Raw genomic sequence first — 11,862 nt, forward strand, 5'->3', positions numbered from 1 at the left:
CACACACACACACACACACACACACACACACACACGCCCAGGGCCGGTGGCTCCCGGAGGGGTGGTGTCCCTGGCCCCATCCCAGCATCCTCACCCTCCCCAGGCCCCTCTGCCCAGGAGGGGCTGCCAGCAGCCAGGTCTGTCCTTTATGAGGTCCTCGAGGGGGGAAATGGGTGAAAGGCCCGCCTTTAATTTCTCTCTTCTTGCTTTGGGGAGTTTCCATAGAGGGAGGTATTTGGAAAGTGGAACAATCTGCTACGCAGAGCAGTGCTTTCTCTTCTTAGGGGAGAAGCCCTGGCAGGTCCCAGGGGCAGCGAGGCCAGCGAGGCGCAGAGATGGAGGGCTAGGCATGTTTCTGAAGTGTGCTCATGGAACCCCCCCGCCCTGTAGCTTCCTCCAGTACCTCTCCTCAGACCCAGCTCCCCTTCCTTTTCTCTCCCGTCCCCTCCCCCTGACCCCACCCTGACCTCCGAACCTCCTGACCCCAGTGTGTCCCTGAGCAGGAGGCCCAGCCTGCTTGGCCCTGTTTGGCCACGATCCCCACACTGAAGGGCAGGGCCAATTCCCGGCTGCCAGAGGCCCTGCCCTCTGTGGGCTTGGGGGGGAACTGAGGCAGCAGGAGGCTGGGAGCAGGAGTGGGCAGCAGACAGTGGCTGGGCCAGCGAAAGGCCTTCGTGTCCCCTCCCTCACTCTGCCTGCTCTCCTGAGAGGCACTCAGGAGCATTTCGGGGACCCTGAGGCTCAGGGAAGGCGAGCCCCAGGGACCTCTGTGTTCCCAGGGGCCTGCCCCGCCCCTTCCCTGCCACCTGCCCCCTCCAGGAAAACTGCTTCTGCTGGCCAGAGCCCCCTGCTCCCCAACACCCCTCCCCCACCCCACCCCCAGGCACTGCCAGCTGGTCCCTGTGCTTGGCCATGGTGTGGGGCCTGTGGAAGCCAGGGATGAGCTGGGCCCTATAGGCCCTGGTGAAACTCCCAGGTGGGCCCCTGAGGGATCTCCCTTCCTCTGCCGGCCCTGTGTGCCCACATCAGAGGCCCTGCCTGACCCCCAGCCTCTTCCCCGTGAGGTGAGACCTCAGGGCCCCTGGAAGCCCAGGTGACCCGGGTGAGAAGGTACTGAGAGCCTGTTTTATCCAGCTCGGGCTACCATGATAACAAATGATAACAAATTATCATAGACGGGGCGTCTGAAACAACGGACATCTATTTCTCACAGTTCTGGAGGCTGGGAAGTCAAGATCATTCTGAGGCCTCTTCTCTTGGCTTGTAGACAGCTGCCATCTCTGGGTGCTCACGTGACACCTTCCTTGCACGCATGCACAGAGAGGGGCGCTCTGGAGTCTCTCTTCTTATAAGGGCACTAATCCCACCATGGGGACCCCACCCTCCTAACTTCTAACCTAATTATCTCCTAAAGGCGCAACCTCCTAACACCATCACATTCGGGGTAAGGCTTCAACACATGAATGTGGGGGGAAGACAAACATTCAGTCCATACAGAGCCCCTCAGACCCCCTTGCCCCAAGATGGGAGGGAGTTGGGCTGGGCTCTGGCCTGGCACTGTCTCGGCCTTGCTGTGCCATCTACACAAGACGATGGTGGTTTCGAGGCTCCCCTAGATTCCTTCCCACTCTGGAAGTCAGGGGTCTAGTAAGAGTGACCCTGAGCTCCCCATGGGGGAACTGTCCCCAGAAACAATGCCCAGCCTCTCGCTGGCAGATCCTAAATGTTGGTCAGCCTGTTTCCACCTCTCCCGTCTCTGGCAAGCAGATCTGTGTGATCTTGGTCCAGGCCTTGCCATCTCTGAGCCTTGGTCTATTGGGCTGCAAAATGGGTGGTGGGGGTCGGTGGTGAGGAGGTCTGAGCTTGCCCTATCTCTGGCTGGCCTGTGAGCCCAGAGTCCTGACCCCAGAGACTCCCCCCATTTGACCCCACTGGCACCTACTTGGCATCAGTCCCTGGCAGGCCAACCTAGAGGCAGAGCTGAGGGGAGGGGTCCACTGGGCCCCCTCCAGCCACTGCAACTTGGCCCAGTTGAGCTCTGCCAGGGGAGGGCTCAGAGGGCCAGGTCCCTTGGGGAAGGAGGGAGGGCTGAGGCAGTTGCAGGGCAGGGTCCCTTTGTGCTCCCCGGGAAGCTCCCCTCCACCCTACTGCCCCCCCCCTCCCCGCTTGGCAAAGCTGACGGCAGGAAGAACCCCGTCGGCCATCCGTCAGGGAGACAGAGTGGGCCCATTCGAGGAGGGGAGCCGGGAAATTTGATCATTAAGAAACCCTCCTGGCTGTCTGGGGGAATTTAATTAAATTGCTGGAGAGGGCTGTGAGAGAGGGCCACATCTGGAACCAATATGTGAGCTTTGATTTTTTTCCCCTTCGCTCCTTCTCTCCCTCCCTCCCTCTTCCCATCTCACTGCTGTAAAAGGGAACACAGTAGACCCCTGGAGTATTGGTTCCTCTGGGAGAGAATTCCTGGCAGACAGAAACAGAGGAACACCAAAGAGTGAAACCCTGGTGGAGACACAGACAGAGGCAGGAGAGCAGGAATGGGAAGAAGACGAGGCGGACAGGGAGACGGGACAGGGAGCCTGGGAGGAAGATGGGGGTGTGGCCGGGGTGTGGCCGGGCTGTGCCCTGGGAATTGGCTGTGGCGGTTTCAGCAGTGACAAGAGGTAAAGGCCGACTTCACTGACCAGGAGAGTACGTTCCAGAAGATTCCAGAAACCGACACACCCCACCAAGAGTCCTGTGGGTGGCAAGCATTTGTTAAGCCCCAGCCCTGCTGGAAACACAAGTCACGGGTGGTTCTTCCCGACACCCCTGTTATGATGCTGTTATGAGCCCCATTTACAGATGGGAGGCCAGGTGACCTGCCCAAGGTCACAGAGCCCAAGAGTGATCGATGGTGCCAGGGTTCTATCCCAGCCTGTCTGCGTCCCGTCTAGACATGCTGCCTGGGCCACTGTGATTGCCGTGACTTCATATGGCAGCTATTAACTTCATGCTTTCGGGTGCCAGGCACCAGGCTAGGCTGTTGGGGCAGCTGGGTGGAAGGCAGGCACGAAGCTCCCAGCAGGTCCAGGAGGGCTGAGTGCAGAGCTGGGACAAGCTGACTTCACCTGGGCAGTTGGCAGTGGTGGTTAAAGTGGGTCCTATGCTTGGTCAGCCGTTGGCTGAGATTGGAGGTGAGTATAGAGACCCTGGGGTCTCCCTTGCCCCTGTAGGGCAGGCCCCTCCAGGCCCCAGGCCCCTGCCCTGAGCTGGGCCAGAATGGGTGCACATGGGTGTGGGAATGGCTTTTTGGACTTGACCCCCATGGCTGAGCCAGCCACGTTGGCCTAGTCCCCCCTTTCAGCTAGTTCCCCGCACTTAGCAACCACACCCCTGGTCTCCACACTTACCATTTCCCCCAGGTCCCAGAGCCCCCAGGCCCCAACAAGGCGCCTAAGGCTCCTGCCAGCCAGGGCTGTAGGGGAAGAATATAGTCTCCACTCTGGGCAGACAGCCTCTGGGGTAATTCCCGTCCTCCCCTAAAATCTAACACCTGCCCTCCAGCCCTCAATGCCTAGGGGCCCTTCCTTGATCCCCCCTCCACCCCCAGCCCTAAAGTCCAGCCCTGAGTTGGACATCCATCTTTACTTCCTCTGTAGGCTCTGAGCCCCAAGGGCAGGGACCAGCTCCAACCTGGTCCCCAGTGTAGCCTCAGGCCCAGCCCAGTGCCAGCCCAGGAAGGAGCAAAGTACATATTTGTAGAATGGATGTCTCATGACCTTGGGGCAGGCAGAGCAGTTTTAAAGTGCAGTTTAAGCGCTTGGCATGGAGGAGAAAGTAAGGCACCATGAGACCCAAGCAGGAGGCTACTGCAGGTCCCAGCCCCTTGGAACAGGTAAGGTTGGAGGCTCTATGGGTCCTTTGCTTGTGCTGGGTCTCCTGCCTGGCTGCCTCTAGACCCCACCCCCTGTCACCTGCTAAATCTTGCTCAGCTTCGATGAGAGTGGGCTTAATGCCCCTTCCTTAGGGAAGCCCTCCCTGATACGCCTCCCCCAGCCCACTCCCATGGTCCCTTTCTCGCTGCTTACTTCCCTATGGAGATTGGCTTACTGACTTCTCTGCAGAACTGGACTGTGTGTGGGTCACCGCGCTATTCTCCGCGCCCCAGCCTGGACCCAGCACTGTGAAGGCACTCAATAGAAACATGTCGATAGAGGTACTAAGGCCGGCATTCAGGGGCCGCCGGCTTGTGAGCTGGGGGGAAGTAGGGGAAACAGCACAGGTCCTGCCCTCAGGCTCTGCTTTAGGTCTGGGGAAGCAGAAACGGTGATGATGGTGGCCACCGCTGTCAGTGGACATGTGCTGTGTGCTGGGGACCAGGCAGAGGGTAGGAATGTGCTGAGCCAGGAGGCAGGTGAGGTGGGTGGGAAGGTGAGCACCGGAGGCCAAAGGGCTGTGCTAAGACCTGGGTGATGGGATGGGAAGGGGGCACAAGATGCGATGGTCAGGGCTGCACGAAGGGAGCAAGTGAGAGCCGGCCATCCCCACGCCGGCTAATCCGAAACAAACCAAGATGGAGAGACGCGGGGTCCTGCTTGGAGGCCCTGACAGGGTGATGATATACAGAGTTTTAAATAAATGTATCTCATTAGGGACGCGTTGTCTGGCGGGAGAAAAACGATGCGCTTCCCCACCTCTGCCTCCCGTTTCCAAAAAAAAAAAAAAAGAATCCAACGCTACAGCTAAAAAGGAAATTGCATTAACACAGATTGTTTTATTTAAAAAACCTTGACCTCCACTTCAAAAAAAGTCATTAGACATTCTCCTTCTCAAAGGCCGCCGGAGCGATTACGGGGAGGCCTGTTCATTTCTCAATGACTTACTGTTCCTGAGCTGGGGAAACGTGCGAAGAATCAGGAGTAATTTAAGGCTCCCTGCAGAAAGGTGTGTAAATCTTTGCATTGTCTAAAGAAACTTTACCAGACCACTAAGTCAGAGGAAAAGAAAACTGGAAGAGCCCGCCGCCCCCCCTCCTTTTTTTCCGTTTCTTTCCTTTGGAGCTCTGATCTCTTTGATCATAAAAATGGTCATATTTCACCCCCAAAATATCAGCAATCAGCGAACTAAGGAAGTAGGAGCCCAGGGGGAGTTTCACCGCCGATTAGGCCCTTGGTTTAATTATTTAACGCCTGCCTGGATTGTGCAGGCTGTGAACACACTCTCCTGGCGTGGGTTCAAGAGCAAGTTATAAATAATAATAACTATTACATCCCCAATTAAGCCGGGGAGCCGAAAACCTCATCCCGTCAGTCCTTCAGCCCCGCCTTGTGCTCAGCCCCTGTGCCCCCATCACTGCACGTGCCCCTCCCCTGCTGTGCGCAGTGAGAACCACGCATAGCTCACAGCTCCACTCACTCCAGAGGAACTGCGGGGAGAAACATCTGCGGGGAGCCCTCAGGCCCTGCCTTCGCCCCCTCTGGGCCTGAGGGCTCCCCTGTGCCCTAGCCCCTGGCATCCTTACTCTGACTCCCAGGAAAGGCAGAACCAGAGGGGGTAGGACAGCTCCCCAGGAGAGCATTCCAGACAGACAGCTCCAGTGTGGGGTGGGTCCCAGCCTTGGGCTTGGTCATGTCCCCTCAGCCTCAGTTTCTCCACCTCTAACAGGAGGGAGTTCCTCAACAAGGGTCATCCTGGGAGTCCTGTTGGTCTCAGGAGCCCAAAGCCCACAGTGCTTTCAAGTTTAGTTTTGGTGTTCAGGGTGCCATGGCGGGACTTGCAGCATCTACTTGGAGAGACCTTCCAGGCTTTAGGGCCTGGTGCTCACCAGGATGCCTCAGTATACAGTAGGTGCTCAATAAATTTCAGTGGAATAAGTTGTTCAGGGCCACCTCCCTAGGAAGCCTGCAGCCCCCTGAGGGCAGCGGGGGTGGGGTGTGCCCCATGTCTGTGTGACTTAGACACCAAGCTCTGCCTGTCAGCATCCCTGCACACAGTAGGTGCTCAACAGGAACTTGTCGTTTGGCCTAGACCCAGATCCAGGTCTGTCCTAGCCCTGCTGGGTCCTCAGAACCCCAGATTCACCTTAATGCCACTTTGGCACCAGCCCTGGCACAGTCCACCAAACTGGCCAGGTGTTTCCTGACAACGAGCAATCTGATCACCAGCCATTCACTCTTGGAACAGCTGTGTATGGAGTCCTACTATCTGCCAGTTCAGGGCCTGCATCACTGCTCCTTTCTTCTGTGCAGGCTCTGGGACACAGGGTGGAAAGTATAGAACAGACAGTTTACAGACGGGAAGCTGAGTCTCGGAGAGGGAAGCTCATGGCCCAAAGTCACACAGCAGGTCCTCGCAGGGCCGACCTCAAATACATCCAAGTCTTCTCACTGGGGACAGGTCCTCTCTGCTCTGACATCAGCAAAGCCCTTTTCATACCTCCAGCTGACATTTATTGAATATTTTCCTTGGGCCGAGCTCATTTGAGGATTTTTATTCACATAGATCACTTCGTTTGATTCTCAAAATTACCCTGTGAGACAGCTGCCATTGTTACCGCCAATTTACAGATGAGGGAACTAAAACCCAGAGAGTTAAGCGACCCAATCAATGTCACGCTGCTAGAAAGTTTTGAGCACAGAGCCACTGCATCAAAAAGATTTAAAACAAAACCCGGAAAAACAGAAAGTCACATGAACGGATAGGAAAAGAGAAGCCAGCACACTGACTGGCCACCTGGAGAGGGAGGGCTGCTATGATTATGTCTTAACATTAGCTCTGGGTTTCCTGGCAGCCAAAGCAAAAAGCTCAATGCAATGGGTTGCCCAAGTCTCATTATCTAGTTCATTCTCTCTCTCTTAAAGGAGGGATCATAATTCTTCAAGAGAAACAAATAACTTCCTACCCCTGGATTCTCATGGAACAACTTGGCACGGTGGCTTAGGAGCCTGATAAACTTACCGGGACACAGAGCTTGAGCTCTCTGCGTCTCGGTTTCCCTTCCTTGCATGCTAACGGTGAGGATGCCTCAAGACATGGGATGTGGTTCAGTGCATCTCCTGGCTTATAGCAAGGCTCATGAAGCAANGGATAGGAAAAGAGAAGCCAGCACACTGACTGGCCACCTGGAGAGGGAGGGCTGCTATGATTATGTCTTAACATTAGCTCTGGGTTTCCTGGCAGCCAAAGCAAAAAGCTCAATGCAATGGGTTGCCCAAGTCTCATTATCTAGTTCATTCTCTCTCTCTTAAAGGAGGGATCATAATTCTTCAAGAGAAACAAATAACTTCCTACCCCTGGATTCTCATGGAACAACTTGGCACGGTGGCTTAGGAGCCTGATAAACTTACCGGGACACAGAGCTTGAGCTCTCTGCGTCTCGGTTTCCCTTCCTTGCATGCTAACGGTGAGGATGCCTCAAGACATGGGATGTGGTTCAGTGCATCTCCTGGCTTATAGCAAGGCTCATGAAGCAAAAGCCCCTGCTACTATGGGCTCATCTTTAGATTTGCAAGCAGAGCCGAAACATTTTTCAAAGAGGTATAATGTTTCAACTCTTGCCAAGAGCTAAGGACCAGTCACTTCAGTGAATACCCTGGCTAGGAGATCCTTAGGAAGGAAAGCGAGGCTAGAAGAAGCTTGGGCAGCACGCTGAGGGAGACAGCCGGATGTCCTGCGCCATTGGGTTCAGCTCCACTTCCCACAGGGTGGACCTGGGTCTGGGATGAGCAGGGAGCCCTGCTGTGATCGCAGCCTGACACAATATTTACAGAACCCTGTGATCTGTCATGGTCACGCCTGGTCACGTCTGAGTCACATTGGCCGGCAGTGTTTATGATTCCCCAGACGTGCAGCAGTGAACACGATTTGGCCTGTGCGCCTCTGTGTGCTGCCCCTGCTAAACTGTCTCCTTCAAAAGACTATGTGGCCGTGGAGGCTGAGCAAGTGAACCAGAGCAGCTGCAGGCTTCCATGTCGTCCTTGGTCTCTGTTTCCCCATCTGTGAAATGGGCCTGCTCCTTGAATGATCGACAATCAAGTGTCTTGCAGAGGTTGTTATGGCTAAAGAAAGACACTGATGTAACTCCATGAGAAATAAAAAACCATTCCAATAGAAAATCGGGTAGTGAATATGAACAGACTTTTACAAATAAGAAATGCATATGGCCATTAAATACCAAAAATATTTACCTTCAGCAATAATTCAAGGTATGCAGATTAAAAAAAGAAAATGCCTTTTGACATTTAAAATCAATGATCATTACCTCTCTTCCTCTGCGCTGCCTACAGAGATGGCAACCATCTCCTATTTGGCATCATGCTGCCCTGAGACCCCTTGTGAAGCCCCAGACCATCACAGAGAGAACCAAGAAGTTCAAAATCAAGCGTAACTGGCAGAAACCCAGAGGCATTGACAACAGGATGCAGAGAAGATACAAGGGCCAACTCTTGATGCCTGATGTGGTTATGGGAGCAATAAGAAAAGGAAACACATGCTATCCATTGACTTCCGGAAGTTCCTGGTCCACAATGTCAAGGAGCAGGAAGTAACTATTTTGCTGATGTGCAACAAATCTTACTGTGTGAGATTGCTCAAAGGTTTTCCACAGTGTTTCCTCTAAGAACTGCAAAGCTCTGGGCGGGAAGGGCAGCCAGCCGCCAGTCGGCCATCAGAGTCACCCATCCCCGGAAGTGAACACACAGCTCATGTGTACTTTCAACTGCAGTTCTATTTGTGTTAAATACAACCATAAAAATGCTGTCAGGGATAAATAAACAAACAAAATAGCTCATGCTAGCAAGGATGCAGACGCAGACACTCCCCCCCGTCCCCCCCCCCATGCCAGTAGAAGTAGAAATAGAAATGGATATAATGTTTCTGGAGGCTCTATGGCAATGTCATTAAAAGTCTCAAATCTTAGACCCAGTCTTTGACCCTGTGCCTTTCTTTCCTGTTGGCTGCTGTAAAAAATTATCACAAAGCTAGTGCTTCAAAATTATGCAAATATATTATCTTACTATTCTAGAGATCAGAAATCCTGGGCTAAATAAAATCAAGGCGTCCTCAGGCTGCATTTCTTTCTGGAGGCTCTAGGGGAGAGTCTGTTTTCTTGCCTTTTCTAGGTCCAAAGGCTGCCCACTTTCTTTAGTTGATGGCTGCTTTCCTCCATCTTCAAAGCCAGCAACATCCAGTTCTAGTATTTCTCACATAGCACCACTCTGACACTGACATGTCATCTATCTCTCTCTTCCACTTTTTCTTTTCTTTCTTTTTTTTTTAGCTGAGCCATCCTGCCACCTGTTGGCTGCTCAGCGGCAGCTCAGCTCGGGCAGTGAATTGAACCGGCAACCCTGTTGCTCAGAGTTTGCACTCTTGAACAAGCTCCTAACCAACTGAGCCACTCGGCTGGCCCTTCTCTTCCACTTTTAAGGACCTTTGTGATTACATTGGGCCCATCCAGATCATCTAAAATTATCTCCCATTCTTAAAGTCACCTGATAGGCAAACTTAACTCCTCCTGCTACCTTAATTCTGCTTTGCCATATTCACAGGTTCCAGGGATTATGATGTAGACATCTTTGGGAGGCTATTATCTGCTTACCACATCCAGATATCCTATTTCTAGGCATTTAGTAGCAAGAAAATAACTGGATGTATAGCAATTCTGAATAATGTATCACTAGGCTTTCATTAAAAACAGCAGTGGACAAGACTAATGACACAGTAAGCAAGTTATTAAAAAGTTGCTACAACATAGTTCCACTTTCACAATTCATGTGGTCATCTTTCGCCATCTATCTAGAATATAGATTTAAGCTAGGTTCTAAAATTAGAATCTAGAAGCCTTTTTTTCTTGTGTTATTGCTTTTTCTAGGTCTTCAACTCGATAGTGAATAAACAGATGATTATCTTCCATGTCTGTCATTGAACCAACTTTAAAAAAAATGTATGGAATACCTATTATGTCAGAAATTTCTGGGAGTGAGATCTATGTGATTTTTATTTTCTTAATTTTGCTATGTTTTCTAAAATCTCCACAACAAGCATATTACTTCTGTAATAAGAAAGTTAGCATTTTATTTTAGTTTAGTTTTAGTTTTTTTAGCATGTGATCCCTTGAGGCTGGGGCAAATATGCATTTTCACTCATGGTCAGACCCAGGACCCATCCGCCTATAAAGGCACCAGTCCAGCAAGGGTCAGCTCCTTCTCCTTGGAATGCTCTCCGGAGAGCAGGGCCCTCTCTGTTCCCTCTGCTCCTCCTCACCCCACTGCCTAGAGCAAGGCTTGGTGCAATAAACATTTGTTGAACTGAGATGTTCCAAATTGAGATCCAATTTCCCCTTCCCCCCCCCCCACTTGGCGCTAGCATTGCAGGGTTTATCTAAATCACCGTGGATATTATTTATTTTTTAGCTGTTTCCCTTTAGGGTGATGAGTCGTGTTCCCCCTGCATTAGCCGGCGTTTCCTTGGGTGCATTTCCAGGCTGTGGATAGCAGTCCTGGCCTCTTGCCCGCCTCTGCCTTCCCTTTAGCACCCCAGCCCCCAGCCCTGGGACTGGCAAGGGTCGTAACAACTCAATAACAACGATGATAATAATCATACCAAATTCACAATAATCCGTTTTGATTGGTCCCTTCATTATCCTCATTGTACAGGTGACAGGTCAGACTCAGAGAGGACCGGTGAGTGACCCCCTCCAAGGCCACACAGCTAATAAAATGACAGTGAACTGACTCAAACTCATCTTCCCGGCTCCAGAGTCCAAGTCTGCCAACACTGCCCTGCACTGCTTCTTGGAAATGTTTAAAAAATAATAAGTAACACTTACTGAGTGCTCACTAAGTACCAAGTGCCCCACATATATCAACATACTTAATCCTTCTGACAGCCCATTTTACAGACGAGGCAGCAGAGAGAAAGAGCCTCAGTAGACTGCTAAAGCCCACAGGACGTGCAAGGCCTGGATTTGAACCCAGGAGGCTGGGGCCAGAGCATCGTCACCTTAGAGAAGTAGGATATGACCTCTTCACACGCGTAGGTGAACGCATGTATGAGTGGATGAAGGAAGCCACCGTGACCGCTAGTCTCCGCAAGAGACCTTAACACCTCACTTCTTGGCTCTGGGCCTCACTTTACCAATCTGTCCATAAACGGGTTTGGACCAAACACTCTCGGTGGTGCTCCCAGCTCTAGAAGGAGCCTCTTTTTTTCTCCTGCCTCAGTTTCTCCATCTGTCATCCAAGGGAATGGGACCTACATGGTCTCTCAGGCCCTTTCCAGCTCCACAGGCCTATGTTGACAGCACCCTCTCTGTGTTCTCGGCCATGGGTCCAGGATTTTCTCTGGGGCAGAATCCCATTGAACCCAGGAGATAGGTGTTTCATTAGGCCTGTTCTACAAGGCAGAAGCTGGGGCTCAGAGAGGGAAGGCCACATGTTTGAGCTCACACAGCAGTGCATGACAGAGCTGGGCCTGGAACGTGGTCTCTGGCGCCAAAGCTGTTCCGGACGCTGTGCAGCGCTTTTCCTGGATAAGCCCCCACTCGAGGCTTGCTGGGTGCTCTGGTAGGGGAGAGGCCCTCCCAGGCTGTCCCCAGAGCTGAGTAGCAGCCCCACCCTGCTCGGTCCCTCAGAAAATCATTCAGCCACACACACTGTGGGCCGCGCTGGAGACCCTTGATGCCCAGGCTGGGGTCCTGTCAGCCCCCTTGGAGAAGGGAGGCAGACACCTCTTTGGCCAGCCCTTCTCATGGACACCCCTTGGTGCAGTTTTCCAGAGAACTATATCACCTCCAAACCTTCAACCTACCCACATGCGAACCTTAATGGATTGCTGTGGCTAAAATCACTTGGGGGACGCTCAGTCTCATTTTGGGGGTAC

General features: G+C 52.6%; 1 long non-coding RNA gene across 1 annotated transcript; it reads left to right on the top strand.

Moving 5' to 3' along the window:
• Positions 1-3,791: 3,791 nt before the first annotated feature.
• On the top strand, positions 3,792-6,980 carry LOC109382661 (uncharacterized). The gene is made up of 3 exons (XR_002123963.1): positions 3,792-3,877; positions 4,818-4,926; positions 6,843-6,980. It is a non-coding gene; the product is annotated as an uncharacterized LOC109382661 (long non-coding RNA).
• The last annotated feature ends 4,882 nt before the right edge of the window (positions 6,981-11,862 follow it).

Source organism: Hipposideros armiger, unplaced genomic scaffold (assembly GCF_001890085.2).
Source record: "Hipposideros armiger isolate ML-2016 unplaced genomic scaffold, ASM189008v1 scaffold_3, whole genome shotgun sequence".
In the NCBI taxonomy this organism is placed as follows: Eukaryota; Metazoa; Chordata; class Mammalia; order Chiroptera; family Hipposideridae; genus Hipposideros; species Hipposideros armiger.